Here is a 19,499-nt window from a genome sequence, read left to right as displayed (position 1 = left end):
GAAAACTCATTTCAGCCAAATCTACTCCGTTTCTCGTCCTAATTCCGCAAAATATGGCTCGGTTCAAATTAAAATATCAATATGGATTAAAGTATGTGAAAATATCCATAATGCATCCCGACTCAGTATCGGAGAAAAAACCGTGTACTAAACCCCTTTGAGTTTTCACCGAAAACTCTATTTCAGCCAAATCTACTCGGTTTCTCGTCCGAATTCCGCGAAATATGGCTCGGTTCAAATTAAAATATCAATATGGATTAAAGTATGTGAAAATATCAATAATACATCCCGACTCAGTATCGGAGAAAAAACCGTGTACTAACCCCTTTGAGTTTTCACCGAAAACTCTATTTCAGCCAAATCTACTCAGTTTCTCGTCCGAATTCCGTGAAATATGGCCCGGTTCAAATTAAAATATCAATATGGATTAATGTATGTGAAAATAACCAAAATCCATCCCGACTCAGTATCGGAGAAAAAACCGTGTACTAACCCCTTTGAGTTTTTACCGAAAACTTCCTTTCAGCCAAATTTACTCAGTTTGTCGTCCGAATTCCGTGAAATATGGCTCAGTTCAAATTAAAATATAAATATGGATTAAATTATGTGAAAATATCCATAATACATCTCAACAAAGTATCGGAGAAAAAACCGTGTACTAACCCCTTTGAGTTTTTACCGAAAACTCTATTTCAGCCAAATCTACTTAATTTCTCGTCCGAATTCCGCGAAATATGGCTCGGTTCAAATTAAAATATCAATATGGATTAAAGTATGTGAAAATATCCATAATGCATCCCGAGTCGGTATCGGAGAAAAAACTGTGTACTAACCCCTTTGAGTTTTCACCAAAAACTCTATTTCAGCCAAATCTACTCGATTTCTCGTCCGAATTCCGCGAAATATGGATCGGTTCAAATTAAAATATCAATATGGATTAAAGTATGTGAAAATATCCATAATGCATCCCGAGTCGGTATCGGAGAAAAAACTGTGTACTAACCCCTTTGAGTTTTCACCGAAAACTCTATTTCAGCCAAATCTACTCGATTTCTCGTCCGAATTCCGCGAAATATGGATCGGTTCAAATTAAAATATCAATATGGATTAAAGTATGTGAAAATATCCATAATGCATGCCGACAAAGTATCGGAGAAAAACCGTGTACTAACCCCTTTGAGTTTTCACCGAAAACTCCATTTCAGCCAAATCTACTCGGTTTCTCGTCCGAATTCCGCGAAAGATGGCTCGGTTCAAATTAAAATATCAATATGGATTAAAGTATGTGAAAATATCCATAATTCATCCCGACTCAGTATCGGAGAAAAAACCGTGTACTAACCCCTTTGAGTTTTCACCGAAAACTCCATTTCAGCCAAATCTACTCCGTTTCTCGTCGTAATTCCGCGAAATATGGCTCGGTTCAAATTAAAATATCAATATGGATTAAAGTATGTGAAAATATCCATAATGCATCCCGACTCAGTATCGGAGAAAAAACCGTGTACTAACCCCTTTGAGTTTTCACCGAAAACTCTATTTCAGCCAAATCTACTCGATTTCTCGTCCGAATTCCGCGAAATATGGCTCGGTTCAAATTAAAATATCAATATGGATTAAAGTATGTGAAAATATCCATAATGCATCCCGACTCAGTATCGGAGAAAAAACTGTGTAGTAACCCCTTTGAGTTTTCACCGAAAACTCCATTTCAGCCAAATCTACTCGGTTTCTCGTCCGAATTCCGCGAAATATGGCTCGGTTCAAATTAAAATATCAATATGGATTAAAGTATGTGAAAATATCCATAATGCATCCCAACTCAGTATCGGAGAAAAAACCGTGTACTAACCCCTTTGAGTTTTCACCGAAAACTCTATTTCAGCCAAATCTACTCCGTTTCTCGTCCTAATTCCGCGAAATATGGCTCGGTTCAAATTAAAATATCAATATGGATTAAAGTATGTGAAAATATCCATAATGCATCCCGACTCAGTATCGGAGAAAAAACCGTGTACTAACCCCTTTGAGTTTTCACCGAAAACTCTATTTCAGCCAAATCTACTCGGTTTCTCGTCCGAATTCCGCGAAATATGGCTCGGTTCAAATTAAAATATCAATATGGATTAAAGTATGTGAAAATATCAATAATACATCCCGACTCAGTATCGGAGAAAAAACCGTGTACTAACCCCTTTGAGTTTTCACCGAAAACTCTATTTCAGCCAAATCTACTCAGTTTCTCGTCCGAATTCCGTGAAATATGGCCCGGTTCAAATTAAAATATCAATATGGATTAATGTATGTGAAAATAACCAAAATCCATCCCGACTCAGTATCGGAGAAAAAACCGTGTACTAACCCCTTTGAGTTTTTACCGAAAACTTCCTTTCAGCCAAATTTACTCAGTTTGTCGTCCGAATTCCGTGAAATATGGCTCAGTTCAAATTAAAATATAAATATGGATTAAATTATGTGAAAATATCCATAATACATCCCAACAAAGTATCGGAGAAAAAACCGTGTACTAACCCCTTTGAGTTTTCACCGAAAACTCTATTTCAGCCAAATCTACTCAGTTTCTCGTCCGAATTCCGTGAAATATGGCTCGATTCAAATTAAAATATCAATATGGATTAAAATATGTGAAAATATCCATAATGCATCCCGAGTCGGTATCGGAGAAAAACTGTGTACTAACCCCTTTGAGTTTTCACCGAAAACTCTATTTCAGCCAAATCTACTCGGTTTCTCGTCCGAATTCCGCGAAATATGGATCGGTTCAAATTAAAATATCAATATGGATTAAAGTATGTGAAAATATCCATAATGCATCCCGACTCAGTATCGGAGAAAAAACCGTGTACTAACCCCTTTGAGTTTTCACCGAAAACTCTATTTCAGCCAAATCTACTCAGTTTCTCGTCCGAATTCCGCGAAATATGGCTCGGTTCAAATTAAAATATCAATATGGATTAAAGTATGTGAAAATATCCATAATTGTAACACCCCCAGATCCGGGGTCGGGGATCCGGGTCGTCACGGTCTTTCTTTCCACAATATCACTTCACTTAATTAATAATAAATAACCTTATGCTGTGACCCCACACTAACACACACCACAACCCGTTATAGTCTCAGAGATGAAATTTAAATAAGTACAAGTCTTTGAATCCACAATTTAAAAGTTATTACAACCCAAAATGATTACTTGATAAATTTACAGTTAATTGCCATTATCTGCCACAAGTTATAATTATACATAATTGATTCTCAAAAGTAGATGGTCTGATCTACAATAGATCTACCTCTGCAGCTATAGCAACTACAACATCAACGGGAAGACGCGGGACGCTTCCCACGCGCTTGCGCTGGGTCTGCTGGGGTCTGGCCATCTTTCCTAACTGTTGTTGTGTGATGAAAGAAGAAAGCAAGGGTGAGCAACAAGCCCACCAAAATAATATGTATAATGATTTACAATATATGAGCCTACTCATAATACTCATGAAAGTCTTGGTCAAAAGAAATGAACCAAGTTGATAACTTAATGCAATGAAGTCGCAAAATATTCAGTATATATACATATATACTTTTCAAAATATTGGAAGTCCTCTTCCATGCATAATATACACAAAGTCCTAGTGTGTAACTGTATGAAAAAAATATCGTTGCAAGGTGATCTCATATATCTAACCTTGTCTCAACGTTTTTCTGAAAATCTTTGTCATACATAAGACAATTATTAATTAGATATAAGTTTAAAAGATGAGGTTACCAAATACCCCAATATACTTATATCTTTCCCAATACTACTTGAACTACCACCGTTCAAGTTATAATCAGTTTCAAAAGTTCATCACATAGACGAGACTACAAGATAATACTTGAATAGATTCAACATTTAAAATATCATCAAAATAAAATGAAGTTATGAGATACTTCATTTGATGCAAACATTATTTTGAAAACTTGACCCTGCCAACACTCAACAATCGCCCAACCGTAGCCTTTCTATCGAAGTGCTTTGGGTAGTGTTGCAGAAATATCCAATTGGATGATGAACTCATTACGGGAGTTTACCGCGCCAGGAAGACCACTTACGATGATCAGTCGTAGTAGTACAACCCCACCATTTTCTACATGTAGAGGAGAACCTGTCGGATTTACTTGTCAACCGAACACTGAACTCCTAAGGAATGGACCGCCTTAGCGGAACTTCCAGGCCATTTGGGCCAATATAATAAGGCTGGGCCGGCGCTACTCGACCACTTACGCCACTCCTAGTTCAGATGAAATCCATGACTCTGAAACGTAAAGCTCGTTTCCCCCTTTCCCCAAGTAGAAACTTGTTGATACGGCTCCACCAAGAAGTCGTACCTAGTTGGAAAGGAAAACTCACCGATATTTCCCAGGCGATGCCTGTTAATGGATTAACTTGTTCCAAGAATTTTACTTCCCGAATATTGGGTAAGTAATCAAAAACTCTTTTACCAAGACAGCAACCTTGTTGCGAATATAAAACACACCATCGAGCCGGATCCCCCAGGTTTTGAGCGAGTATTTAAATCCCCTTTTTAAAAGGAAGATCTTAAATATAAAAATAGTTTTGGGATCCGCTCTAACTTTTGAAAATCATTTTAAAGACTCGAAAACACTTTAAAGAGTGTTTGGAGTAAAACTGATTTAATGAAGTAAATCAGTCCCCAGAATATTTAGAAAATGTCTGAATATTATTATTTAAATAATATTCCCATAAAAGATAATCTTTATAAAATAATTGAAGTAGAAGTATTAAAACTTATACTTGAAATGAATAGCAAATAATCAAAGATATACTTATACGAAAGTAATATCTTTATTTGAATAATCAAAAATAAGTTTGATTATCGACACCTTATTCTTTAATAAAATAAAGAATATATCTCAGCAAATAATCGGAGTCATAGATCCTCAAATGAATATTCAAATAATATTCAATAAATAAAATAAGCTGAGTCATAATACCTCGAATGAATATTATAAATAATATTCATTAAATAAAATAAAGGAGTCATACATCCTCAAATGAATATTCAAATAATATTCAATAAATAATGTAAAGGAGTCATACGCCTTCGAATAATATTTGAAATAATATTCAATAATAAAATAAAGTTAAAGTTATCGAACAAACCTTATTCGATTAATAGTTTTAAAAACTATATCCATATATATATATATAAATAAATAAATATATATATATATATATATATATATATATATATACTCGGGAACATCGACTCCCGGTTTAGAAATATGTTCACCTTTTATCCCCTATACTAAGGGTATACGCAACTACTTGCTTATTTCTAGCATAGGTATTATGCAACTATAAGCATTGAAATTAAAAGATAGATAACCAGATTACGAAACAGACATGCATATATACCATATTAGCATGCTCCAATATATCACAAAATTTGCTAATAACAATCATGCAATATCACAAGATAATGCATATACATATATTTACATCACAACAACAGTATAACGGGTAGAAAACTTGCCTGAGCGACTGGGGTTACGAATGGCTCGGGACGAGTCTGGTAACCTATAAATAACAAGTAAGTTGGAATTAAACCAAAGTCACTTGTAAATCTATACTCTAACCAACTCAGACTCTAACGCTCGTTTTGCGCTTACTGATTCTCTTAAGTCACTCGAGTACCCTCGGCTCCACCATTTTTAATAATTTAACTTTTACGAGTTTTAAGGCGATTCCTTCGCGAGTGTCTTACCAACTGCCTAACACACTTACCATAAATGTTTCATGCATTAATTAACCCTTTTTGGTCTTTAACCTATGTTTCAAAGTAAGGCGAGGGGAAAAGTTTCGTTCGCGAAACGCCGTTACTTGAAACGGTCGTTTCTCCTAAACCGTGCATCGGAATCGAACGAACTACATATCAAAACGAAGCTCGTAACATGAGCTATCTAATCATGGCAGTGGTCATAATCTAGCAGGGGGTTCTCGGGTCCTAATGTTATGCACAAAAACAGTCCAAAGAAAATCGGACGTTACGACGGCTATGTTTACGCGATTACCAATGTTTAAACTACTCCAATTAACCACCAACCAACTCATAACCATCAATACAACAAAACTTCACCTAAACCATACCAGATCAGTCCATAATCTCCAAGGTTTTCAACTCAAACAACCACAATCAAGACCTATGAACTATAATCAAGCTTCAATTACCAAAACACTTCCAAATCAAACCAAACTACTAATAATCACAATCCATGCTTCTCATTTCACAACACCAACCATTAAACTTAGTAACAAATAAAGTAAAGGCTAGGGTTTGAAGTTTATACCTTCCTTGGGAGGCGTTAAGTTGCTAGGAAGCCTTAGGGAGCCTCCTACAAGCTTGATCTTTCCAAAGAAATCAAGAACACAAAGTTAGGCTTTGAAGTTTCTAAAAGTCCGATTTAAAGAACTGTAAAAATGAGGGTCTTACCATGATTATTTGGACGAGACTTGTGAACAAGAGTTGTAGGCCATCTCAATACCTTTCTAATGAGCTATAGAACACAATATTTGAGTGAGAAATGAAGGAGATACAGCAGTTTTAGTATTCTGATTCTGTTTTGGCCGAGAGCATGAAGAACAATGCCTTGGTTTCTTTTTGATTTTGATGAAAAATGATTTGCTTGGCTTGGTTGCTTGGTTTTTGTGCTTGCTTTAGTCAATTACCTTCTTGCCCTTGAATTTGTGTGGTTACAAAGCCACCACACCTCCTTCCTTCCCATGTCATGCTTATGTCACCTTGCACATGTCATAATGCTCCCACTTGTCCACACCTTGTGGTTTGATGATGTCACAATCCCTGGCTTCTTATACAAGCTTGTCTCTTGATCACTTATTTGTTTTACGGTTCGCTTATCTTTCGTTCTCGTTTATCGTTTGAGGGATCATACCCGGGATCTTATTACTTAGGTTCCCTTAACCTTTCTCAATATATTATATTCCTTTTATGATCCTCTCCTATAATCCTTTAATTTAAATCCTTTTTATCCTGTTACCTTATACTCAATTCTCTCCGTATCTTGTGAATTTCCGAGAAAAATCAAAGTGTTCGGATTTGGATTCTGACGATCTTTACATACACTTATATCCCATATAAAGTACTAATAAAATCTCAGAATATCCATATCAGAACCCCTACATAGTGTGGCATGAAAAGTTTTCTCATTCAGCAAAAACACTATTCATAAGGGTTTCAAAAATTTCCCAAAAATTGGGGTTATTACAGTCTCCCCTCCTTAAAAGGATTCCGTCCCGGAATCAGATAGAAAGTGAATAGGGATACTCTCTTAGCATTGCACTTTCTAACTCTCGAGTAAATTTTCCCACATTGTGGTTCTACCATCAAACTCTTACTAGTTTGATAACCCTTCTCCTAAGCACTCGTTCCTTTTTACTCTATACCCTTCCTGGTTGCTCCATATAGGTTACGTCTGGTTGCATGTCTATGCGCTCATATGCCCCTATTTGTCTGGCATCCGAATTACACTTCCATAACATTGATACGTGGAACACGTTATGAACTTGCTACAGGTTCGGGGGTAGGGCTAGCTCATATGCTAACTTCCCAAACGTCTTAATATATCCAAGGGTCCAACAAATTGTAGACTTAGCTTTCCTTTCTTTCCGAACCTCATCAATCCTTTCCAAGGGATACCTATAACATTACTAGGTCCCCTATTTCATACTCTTTATCCTTTCGTGTCAAATCAACATACTTATCATGACCATCTTGGGCTACTACCAGCCGTCCTCTGATTAGATCTATCATATTCTTGGTCCTTTGGACTACTGCGGGTCCGAGCATCTTGCGCTCTACAACTTCATCCTAACATAAGGGAGATCGACATTGTCTTCCCTCAATGATCTCATAAGGCGACATCTCGATAATGACATATGATCTATTGTCGTAAGATAACTCAATCCGAATTAAGTGATCATTCCAAATTCTTTCAAGTCTATTGCACAGACTCTCATTATTGCTTTTAACATTAGAGCTTCTGCTTCTCAAAACCCATTCTTTTCCAGTTCGTAATCGCTACTACCTTCCGTTCCTAATATTATACTGGTTATACTTTTGCTCGTTAGCGTTCTATAACCTTTTAATAACCACGTCAACCTTAGTATCACGAATGTGTTCCCATTCCGCATACTACCACCACTTTATTACTCCTTTTTCAGTTGCTTCTATTTTCCAAAATTTGATCAATCAAATAGAAGTAAAGGAATTTGTTGAGAGATCACTAAGATCATGAACACTTGTTATATCGCATAGTTAGTACAGAAGGTGGCCAGCCTTTAGTACTTGACAAGCAATTAAACAATAGCTGGTATCCTACTAGGCTTCTATCACACAGATAGATAGTCATTCGGCAATACCTCCCCTTTCTGGAAGGGTTGTTCTTCTCAGCTTACATGAAATGAAAAGAAGAGAAAAGAACGAACTGAAGAGAATTGTATATATGAAGAAAAAAAAAATATACTGCCACAAAATATCTGGCTTGGAATCTACCTCTGAACTATAGAGGTTTGTCATAGGAGAACAAAACATATATGTATTTATATCAACATCAAGTATTATAGCATCGTATTTCCCATGCCTAAATATTTCTATTCCGTCCATCATTCTATGGACCCATGCTCTTCCTCGAGCTTATACACAATCACCTTTGAAACTCCCTCGATTTCGAAAATCGAACCTGGGATCTCATTTTAGACATCACCGTTACTAGAGTTCTATGCTTGCACCGCAACCTTCCTCATATAGTAATACGACTCTCTTTTCATAAGAGGGAATAAATATTCAATAGGTAGATACTCTACTTAATTAGTCTATCAATGATAACTTATACACTACCACGACCCGTTTAGTGGTACTCAATCTTAACATCCATTCCAATACAACTCTCACGGTTGTAATCAGCTCGTTACTCGCAGAATCATTGCTGCCTTACTATGGTCCACCACTGACCCACTGTCATCATTCACTTTCCATGAAATCTTAATAGCTAACCATACGGAGTCCATACATGTCATATCAAATCCTTCTAAGGAGGTAACATAATCACCATTTCTGATTCATGAAGAACACTCCTGATCTCAAAGGTTCGTTTAGTCCTTTTAAAATATGGTCCAGGCTCATTCTCAAGATAGTACCTTCTAAGATAGATAGCCCGCTCATGGCGATTACACGAATTAAACCTTTACCAACTACTATTACGGCTGGGTATTGCACAGTCATCAGAAGGAATGTCAATCTTCCAAACCATAATACAACCTTCACAGTTTTAACCATCATCACTGTATTCTTTTGGCACAAGCGCCTATAATTATCCTCTTACCTTTAAAGTGTCGGCCACCTCTTTGGCCTTTCCTGATAGTAAAATTTCCTTACAGTCAATGTCACTTTAACCATCTCCAAATAAATTTTCTACCTTATTTCAATCACAGCTTATGTGAAAATGCTTTCCTTAAAATCTGATGAGTAAAAAAAAAATCACCATTTTTCCATAAGTTATTGCCTCAGTCTTTAGAGGTTAATCACTGTCATGACTGACTCTCAATCATAATTAGAACATCTTTTATCTTAAGTCCTAATTGCCCTGAATAATTTCGACCATTACTGGTTCGATCCATACTTTCTCGTGGTTTAACACGTGCCCCACTTGGCAACATTATAATTACGTCATATTTCCTTTATCAACATTTCTATTCTTGAAAATTTTGAATATTACCTTTCTCCTTGTAAAACCTCTAAGGTTATCCTTCAATCGTTCCTCCTGTATTCCCTAGATACAGGGCATATTAAAATACCATTTACTATTACTAGAACCATTATCTATATACTTCTGAAAAATTTCTCCACTAATTCTTAAAGGTTGTTGCTACATTAACCCTTTCCAAATCATACTGTCAAAACTCATATTGTCCCTATTAAGGGTGAAATTCCAACCTTTATGCATTCCCCTAGGATTCATTTTAAGTTACCGATGTTCTATCCTTAATTCCACCTTTAAAAGGTACCTGCATCCTTCCATGGATAAATCAAGTCATATATCCCAGATAAGGGTGTCTTATTCAATCATTCCCACCTCGATAGTCTATACCTAACTTCATAATAGCATCCTTATTCAAATTGAGGTCAATCCATATGGCCTCCAAAAGATAACAATGGTCATCCACTTTTCTTTCTTGATTTGGTAATGATAACATGGATGTTCTGGAAGATATTGGTCATGTTCAACGTGAACTTCTTCTTAATAATTCCTTATTTACTTTTGTTGTTTATCTCAACAGTCATCTCAATGTTGGGATATCTTTCATATCTGGCGTCTCCCTTTCTGGGTATCATGCCACCGGTCTTACACTTTACCTTCTTGAAGGTCACTTCCTTCACCCAATTTTCTTAATTTCTTACTTTCTTGTCTCCTCAGTCTATCCGCGTCTCATTATTTATCCTTCGAATTATCTCAAGGTTTCCTCGAATCTTCCCAACTTACAGGGGATAAAATATATGTATCTCTTATACCTTCAACCATCAATTTAACTCATGGTGAATCACTCTCATCCGGACGATTACCTACTTTTCTATTTCTATTTCTACGAGTCTTTAGGGTTTCCTCATACCCAACTCCCTTATCATTCCTCAAACTCTCTTGCCTTTATATTCCTTTCTCTTATCGTTATTTCATGAACCAACACAACATAAGCATTGATTTCAAACATCCCGTCATTCTGGATTCGTGTCTTCAGAACGAATCTTGATAACTTTTACAACTTAGATTCATAATTCATCATACTCGTCTGCCTTTGTTCTGGCTCTTAAGCTTTTACACTATCTCCATAACCTTGGGAAGTACTTTCCTGAAAATAATTGACTGAACTTAAATTAGTTTATTATAATCTCTTGCTCCGTGCCTTCCTTGGCCTTTCACCAGCGGGTGGTCTCTCTCTTAGGAGGGTAAGTGACAAAACAGTCTTTTGTGGTTCGTCAATCATTTAGAATCTCAAATGATTCATCTATTTCCTTTAGCCAGGCTCTTGCCTCGACTGGGTCAGCTTGTTCCTTGGAACTCTGAGAGCTTAGCGACTTAAAGGTCATGAAATAATTTCCCACCGCACTGTCTCCTCAGGGTGGTGGTTGGGGATAATAGTCTAAGTTCTCTTTAGACAGGTCCATGAATTGCCGTATAGGGGTACCATCTCGGGTCTCCTGTCCTTACTCGACTTTTGTTTCCTCAGTCTAAATATTTCTTCCTACTCCCCATAATTGGGGTCATCTTACATAATTTAAATCCTCATTTTCCACTTCATCATGTTATGGGTTCCTTTTGTCTTGGTGGCAACCTCCCTGACTATCACGTTCAGGGTTTGCTCTAACTCTTATTCCTCAAACTAGCTTTCATCTAAGATTTCATCTTTAAGCTCTTAAACCTTTGGAACCCAAATTCTATAGGAATACCTCATTATTCCCTTATCATCACTCTCGGTATTAATCTCATACCTATTTGTTGGCTCTCTGCCTTCATTCATCACTTTTACTGGCACAATATGTTCTTTTCCAATACTTCGGGCTGTATTGCTATCTCAAACAGCTTTTCGGTACCGGCTCCGGTTACCTTCACTACTATTTCCATTTTTTCAAAATCTCTTATAAACTCTCCAAAAGACATTATCATCTTGAGTCTCTCCTTTTTACTAAGGGCATCAGCCACCATATTGGCTTTCCCCGAATGATAAAGAATCTCCCAATCATAATTCTTGATTAGCTCTAACCACCTCCTCTGGCGTATGTTGAGCTCTTTCTACGTAAGAATGTACTAGAGCTCCTATGGTTTGTGAATCTCACACTTCTCTCCATACAAGTAGTGCCTCAAATCTTTAGGGCAAAACTATTGCCACTAGCCCAAGCTCATGGGTGGGGATATCGAATTTTAAATTCCCTTAATTGTCTTGATGCAGACGCGATTATCTTGCTGTGCTATATAAGAAGCACCCTAATTCCTTATGCGAAGCGTCACTTACAAATCACAAAATCTCATTTTCCATCCGGCAACGCCAACATAGGGAACGTCACCAACCTTTGCTTCGGTTCTTAAAAGTTGTTCTCGCATTTCTCTGTCCATTCGAACTTCTCAGTCTTACGAGTAAGCCGCGTTAAAGGGGCTACTATCTTTACAAACTTGAACGAACCTCTGGTAGTGACCGGCCAATCCTACCTCTGGTAGTCGACCCAACCAGGGTCATCAATTCATCAGTGGTCCTTTATCCAATCTCGTCAGGATCCTCCATGGGATCCTCCTCAGCAACTATCCCTTCTAGGACAACATCCTCAACCGCTACATCCTCAATATCAACATCATCCGGTCCTGCGTTAGGACGCTCTATTGGATCCACAATCTGATCTCCAATTAGTAATAAAACATCATCGCATTGATGTTCCTCAACTTCAGGGTTCGGAGTCCCGCTACCATATACGATAACGAACTACGCTTCTATCGCTACATTTATATGGGTTCCCATAAGGGTTTTAACTGTCAGTACTACGTTAGGTAGTCCGACTATGAACTTGGCAAGAGTTCTTATTATCTTAGTGAACTTATTATCTTAACGTCCCATCATCTCTGAGGTTTATAACGCTTGGCTCTGATACCATTTCTGTAACACCCCCAGATCCGGGGTCGGGGATCCGGGTCGTCACGGTCTTTCTTTCCACAATATCACTTCACTTAATTAATAATAAATAACCTTATGCTGTGACCCCACACTAACACACACCACAACCCGTTATAGTCTCAGAGATGAAATTTAAATAAGTACAAGTCTTTGAATCCACAATTTAAAAGTTATTACAACCCAAAATGATTACTTGATAAATTTACAGTTAATTGCCATTATCTGCCACAAGTTATAATTATACATAATTGATTCTCAAAAGTAGATGGTCTGATCTACAATAGATCTACCTCTGCAGCTATAGCAACTACAACATCAACGGGAAGACGCGGGACGCTTCCCACGCGCTTGCGCTGGGTCTGCTGGGGTCTGGCCATCTTTCCTAACTGTTGTTGTGTGATGAAAGAAGAAAGCAAGGGTGAGCAACAAGCCCACCAAAATAATATGTATAATGATTTACAATATATGAGCCTACTCATAATACTCATGAAAGTCTTGGTCAAAAGAAATGAACCAAGTTGATAACTTAATGCAATGAAGTCGCAAAATATTCAGTATATATACATATATACTTTTCAAAATATTGGAAGTCCTCTTCCATGCATAATATACACAAAGTCCTAGTGTGTAACTGTATGAAAAAAATATCGTTGCAAGGTGATCTCATATATCTAACCTTGTCTCAACGTTTTTCTGAAAATCTTTGTCATACATAAGACAATTATTAATTAGATATAAGTTTAAAAGATGAGGTTACCAAATACCCCAATATACTTATATCTTTCCCAATACTACTTGAACTACCACCGTTCAAGTTATAATCAGTTTCAAAAGTTCATCACATAGACGAGACTACAAGATAATACTTGAATAGATTCAACATTTAAAATATCATCAAAATAAAATGAAGTTATGAGATACTTCATTTGATGCAAACATTATTTTGAAAACTTGACCCTGCCAACACTCAACAATCGCCCAACCGTAGCCTTTCTATCGAAGTGCTTTGGGTAGTGTTGCAGAAATATCCAATTGGATGATGAACTCATTACGGGAGTTTACCGCGCCAGGAAGACCACTTACGATGATCAGTCGTAGTAGTACAACCCCACCATTTTCTACATGTAGAGGAGAACCTGTCGGATTTACTTGTCAACCGAACACTGAACTCCTAAGGAATGGACCGCCTTAGCGGAACTTCCAGGCCATTTGGGCCAATATAATAAGGCTGGGCCGGCGCTACTCGACCACTTACGCCACTCCTAGTTCAGATGAAATCCATGACTCTGAAACGTAAAGCTCGTTTCCCCCTTTCCCCAAGTAGAAACTTGTTGATACGGCTCCACCAAGAAGTCGTACCTAGTTGGAAAGGAAAACTCACCGATATTTCCCAGGCGATGCCTGTTAATGGATTAACTTGTTCCAAGAATTTTACTTCCCGAATATTGGGTAAGTAATCAAAAACTCTTTTACCAAGACAGCAACCTTGTTGCGAATATAAAACACACCATCGAGCCGGATCCCCCAGGTTTTGAGCGAGTATTTAAATCCCCTTTTTAAAAGGAAGATCTTAAATATAAAAATAGTTTTGGGATCCGCTCTAACTTTTGAAAATCATTTTAAAGACTCGAAAACACTTTAAAGAGTGTTTGGAGTAAAACTGATTTAATGAAGTAAATCAGTCCCCAGAATATTTAGAAAATGTCTGAATATTATTATTTAAATAATATTCCCATAAAAGATAATCTTTATAAAATAATTGAAGTAGAAGTATTAAAACTTATACTTGAAATGAATAGCAAATAATCAAAGATATACTTATACGAAAGTAATATCTTTATTTGAATAATCAAAAATAAGTTTGATTATCGACACCTTATTCTTTAATAAAATAAAGAATATATCTCAGCAAATAATCGGAGTCATAGATCCTCAAATGAATATTCAAATAATATTCAATAAATAAAATAAGCTGAGTCATAATACCTCGAATGAATATTATAAATAATATTCATTAAATAAAATAAAGGAGTCATACATCCTCAAATGAATATTCAAATAATATTCAATAAATAATGTAAAGGAGTCATACGCCTTCGAATAATATTTGAAATAATATTCAATAATAAAATAAAGTTAAAGTTATCGAACAAACCTTATTCGATTAATAGTTTTAAAAACTATATCCATATATATATATATAAATAAATAAATAAATATATATATATATATATATATATATATACTCGGGAACATCGACTCCCGGTTTAGAAATATGTTCACCTTTTATCCCCTATACTAAGGGTATACGCAACTACTTGCTTATTTCTAGCATAGGTATTATGCAACTATAAGCATTGAAATTAAAAGATAGATAACCAGATTACGAAACAGACATGCATATATACCATATTAGCATGCTCCAATATATCACAAAATTTGCTAATAACAATCATGCAATATCACAAGATAATGCATATACATATATTTACATCACAACAACAGTATAACGGGTAGAAAACTTGCCTGAGCGACTGGGGTTACGAATGGCTCGGGACGAGTCTGGTAACCTATAAATAACAAGTAAGTTGGAATTAAACCAAAGTCACTTGTAAATCTATACTCTAACCAACTCAGACTCTAACGCTCGTTTTGCGCTTACTGATTCTCTTAAGTCACTCGAGTACCCTCGGCTCCACCATTTTTAATAATTTAACTTTTACGAGTTTTAAGGCGATTCCTTCGCGAGTGTCTTACCAACTGCCTAACACACTTACCATAAATGTTTCCTGCATTAATTAACCCTTTTTGGTCTTTAACCTATGTTTCAAAGTAAGGCGAGGGGAAAAGTTTCGTTCGCGAAACGCCGTTACTTGAAACGGTCGTTTCTCCTAAACCGTGCATCGGAATCGAACGAACTACATATCAAAACGAAGCTCGTAACATGAGCTATCTAATCATGGCAGTGGTCATAATCTAGCAGGGGGTTCTCGGGTCCTAATGTTATGCACAAAAACAGTCCAAAGAAAATCGGACGTTACGACGGCTATGTTTACGCGATTACCAATGTTTAAACTACTCCAATTAACCACCAACCAACTCATAACCATCAATACAACAAAACTTCACCTAAACCATACCACATCAGTCCATAATCTCCAAGGTTTTCAACTCAAACAACCACAATCAAGACCTATGAACTATAATCAAGCTTCAATTACCAAAACACTTCCAAATCAAACCAAACTACTAATAATCACAATCCATGCTTCTCATTTCACAACACCAACCATTAAACTTACTAACAAATAAAGTAAAGGCTAGGGTTTGAAGTTTATACCTTCCTTGGGAGGCGTTAAGTTGCTAGGAAGCCTTAGGGAGCCTCCTACAAGCTTGATCTTTCCAAAGAAATCAAGAACACAAAGTTAGGCTTTGAAGTTTCTAAAAGTCCGATTTAAAGAACTGTAAAAATGAGGGTCTTACCATGATTATTTGGACGAGACTTGTGAACAAGAGTTGTAGGCCATCTCAATACCTTTCTAATGAGCTATAGAACACAATATTTGAGTGAGAAATGAAGGAGATACAGCAGTTTTAGTATTCTGATTCTGTTTTGGCCGAGAGCATGAAGAACAATGCCTTGGTTTCTTTTTGATTTTGATGAAAAATGATTTGCTTGGCTTGGTTGCTTGGTTTTTGTGCTTGCTTTAGTCAATTACCTTCTTGCCCTTGAATTTGTGTGGTTACAAAGCCACCACACCTCCTTCCTTCCCATGTCATGCTTATGTCACCTTGCACATGTCATAATGCTCCCACTTGTCCACACCTTGTGGTTTGATGATGTCACAATCCCTGGCTTCTTATACAAGCTTGTCTCTTGATCACTTATTTGTTTTACGGTTCGCTTATCTTTCGTTCTCGTTTATCGTTTGAGGGATCATACCCGGGATCTTATTACTTAGGTTCCCTTAACCTTTCTCAATATATTATATTCCTTTTATGATCCTCTCCTATAATCCTTTAATTTAAATCCTTTTTATCCTGTTACCTTATACTCAATTCTCTCCGTATCTTGTGAATTTCCGAGAAAAATCAAAGTGTTCGGATTTGGATTCTGACGATCTTTACATACACTTATATCCCATATAAAGTACTAATAAAATCTCAGAATATCCATATCAGAACCCCTACATAGTGTGGCATGAAAAGTTTTCACATTCAGCAAAAACACTATTCATAAGGGTTTCAAAAATTTCCCAAAAATTGGGGTTATTACAATAATGCATCTCGAGTCGGTATCGGAGAAAAAACGGTGTACTAACCCCTTTGAGTTTTCACCAAAAACTCTATTTCAGCCAAATCTACTCGATTTCTCGTCCGAATTCCGCGAAATATGGATCGGTTCAAATTAAAATATCAATATGGATTAAAGTATGTGAAAATATCCATAATGCATCCCGAGTCGGTATCGGACAAAAAACTGTGTACTAACCCCTTTGAGTTTTCACCAAAAACTCTATTTCAGCCAAATCTACTCGATTTCTCGTCCGAATTCCGCGAAATATGGATCGGTTCAAATTAAAATATCAATATGGATTAAAGTATGTGAAAATATCCATAATGCATCCCGAGTCGGTATCGGAGAAAAAACTGTGTACTAACCCCTTTGAGTTTTCACCGAAAACTCTATTTCAGCCAAATCTACTCGATTTCTCGTCCGAATTCCGCGAAATATGGATCGGTTCAAATTAAAATATCAATATGGATTAAAGTATGTGAAAATATCCATAATGCATGCCGACAAAGTATCGGAGAAAAACCGTGTACTAACCCCTTTGAGTTTTCACCGAAAACTCCATTTCAGCCAAATCTACTCGGTTTCTCGTCCGAATTCCGCGAAAGATGGCTCGGTTCAAATTAAAATATCAATATGGATTAAAGTATGTGAAAATATCCATAATTCATCCCGACTCAGTATCGGAGAAAAAACCGTGTACTAACCCCTTTGAGTTTTCACCGAAAACTCCATTTCAGCCAAATCTACTCCGTTTCTCGTCCTAATTCCGCGAAATATGGCTCGGTTCAAATTAAAATATCAATATGGATTAAAGTATGTGAAAATATCCATAATGCATCCCGACTCAGTATCGGAGAAAAAACCGTGTACTAACCCCTTTGAGTTTTCACCGAAAACTCTATTTCAGCCAAATCTACTCGGTTTCTCGTCCGAATTCCGTGAAATATGGCTCGGTTCAAATTAAAATATTAATATGGATTAAAATATGTGAAAATATCCATAATGCATCCCGAGTCGGTATCGGATAAAAAACTGTGTACTAACCCCTTTGAGTTTTTACCAAAAACTCTATTTCAGCCAAATCTACTTAATTTCTCGTCCGAATTCCGCGAAATATGGCTCGTTTCAAATTAAAATATCAATATGGATTAAAGTATGTGAAAATATCCATAATGCATCCCGAGTTGGTATCGGAGAAAAAACTGTGTACTAACCCCTTTGAGTTTTCACCAAAAACTCTATTTCAGCCAAATCTACTCGATTTCTCGTCCGAATTCCGCGAAATATGGATCGGTTCAAATTAAAATATCAATATGGATTAAAGTATGTGAAAATATCCATAATGCATCCCGAGTCGGTATCGGACAAAAAACTGTGTACTAACCCCTTTGAGTTTTCACCAAAAACTCTATTTCAGCCAAATCTACTCGATTTCTCGTCCGAATTCCGCGAAATATGGATCGGTTCAAATTAAAATATCAATATGGATTAAAGTATGTGAAAATATCCATAATGCATCCCGACTCAGTATCGGAGAAAAAACCGTGTACTAACCCCTTTGAGTTTTCACCGAAAACTCTATTTCAGCCAAATCTACTCGGTTTCTCGTCCGAATTCCGCGAAATATGGCTCGGTTCAAATTAAAATATTAATATGGATTAAAATATGTGAAAATATCCATAATGCATCCCGAGTCGGTATCGGACAAAAAACTGTGTACTAACCCCTTTGAGTTTTTACCGAAAACTCTATTTCAGCCAAATCTACTTAATTTCTCGTCCGAATTCCGCGAAATATGGCTCGGTTCAAATTAAAATATTAATATGGATTAAAGTATGTGAAAATATCCATAATGCATCCCGAGTCGGTATCGTAGAAAAAACGGTGTACAAACCCCTTTGAGTTTTCACCAAAAACTCTATTTCAGCCAAATCTACTCGATTTCTCGTCCGAATTCCGCGAAATATGGATCGGTTCAAATTAAAATATCAATATGGATTAAAGTATGTGAAAATATCCATAATGCATCCCGAGTCGGTATCGGACAAAAAACTGTGTACTAACCCCTTTGAGTTTTCACCAAAAACTCTATTTCAGCCAAATCTACTCGATTTCTCGTCCGAATTCCGCGAAATATGGATCGGTTCAAATTAAAATATCAATATGGATTAAAGTATGTGAAAATATCCATAATGCATCCTGAGTCGGTATCGGAGAAAAAACTGTGTACTAACCCCTTTGAGTTTTCACTGAAAACTCTATTTCAGCCAAATCTACTCGATTTCTCGTCCGAATTCCGCGAAATATGGATCGGTTCAAATTAAAATATCAATATGGATTAAAGTATGTGAAAATATCCATAATGCATGCCGACAAAGTATCGGAGAAAAACCGTGTACTAACCCCTTTGAGTTTTCACCGAAAACTCCATTTCAGCCAAATCTACTCGGTTTCTCG

The 19,499-nt window shown here is 36.6% G+C and overlaps 2 long non-coding RNA genes across 2 annotated transcripts; both read right to left on the bottom strand.

Moving 5' to 3' along the window:
- Positions 1 to 5,510: 5,510 nt before the first annotated feature.
- LOC141705569 (uncharacterized) lies at positions 5,511 to 6,705 on the bottom strand. Its single transcript, XR_012568400.1, has 3 exons — positions 6,504 to 6,705; positions 6,361 to 6,418; positions 5,511 to 5,590 (listed from the first exon to the last, which is right to left on the bottom strand). It is a non-coding gene; the product is annotated as an uncharacterized LOC141705569 (long non-coding RNA).
- An 8,530-nt stretch (positions 6,706 to 15,235) lies between these two features.
- On the bottom strand, positions 15,236 to 16,430 carry LOC141705570 (uncharacterized). Its single transcript, XR_012568401.1, has 3 exons — positions 16,229 to 16,430; positions 16,086 to 16,143; positions 15,236 to 15,315 (listed from the first exon to the last, which is right to left on the bottom strand). It is a non-coding gene; the product is annotated as an uncharacterized LOC141705570 (long non-coding RNA).
- Positions 16,431 to 19,499: the final 3,069 nt, after the last annotated feature.

This window comes from Apium graveolens, unplaced genomic scaffold (genome assembly GCF_009905375.1).
Source record: "Apium graveolens cultivar Ventura unplaced genomic scaffold, ASM990537v1 ctg9044, whole genome shotgun sequence".
Lineage (NCBI taxonomy): Eukaryota > Viridiplantae > Streptophyta > Magnoliopsida > Apiales > Apiaceae > Apium > Apium graveolens.
This window is presented reverse-complemented; position numbering and strand designations above follow the sequence as displayed.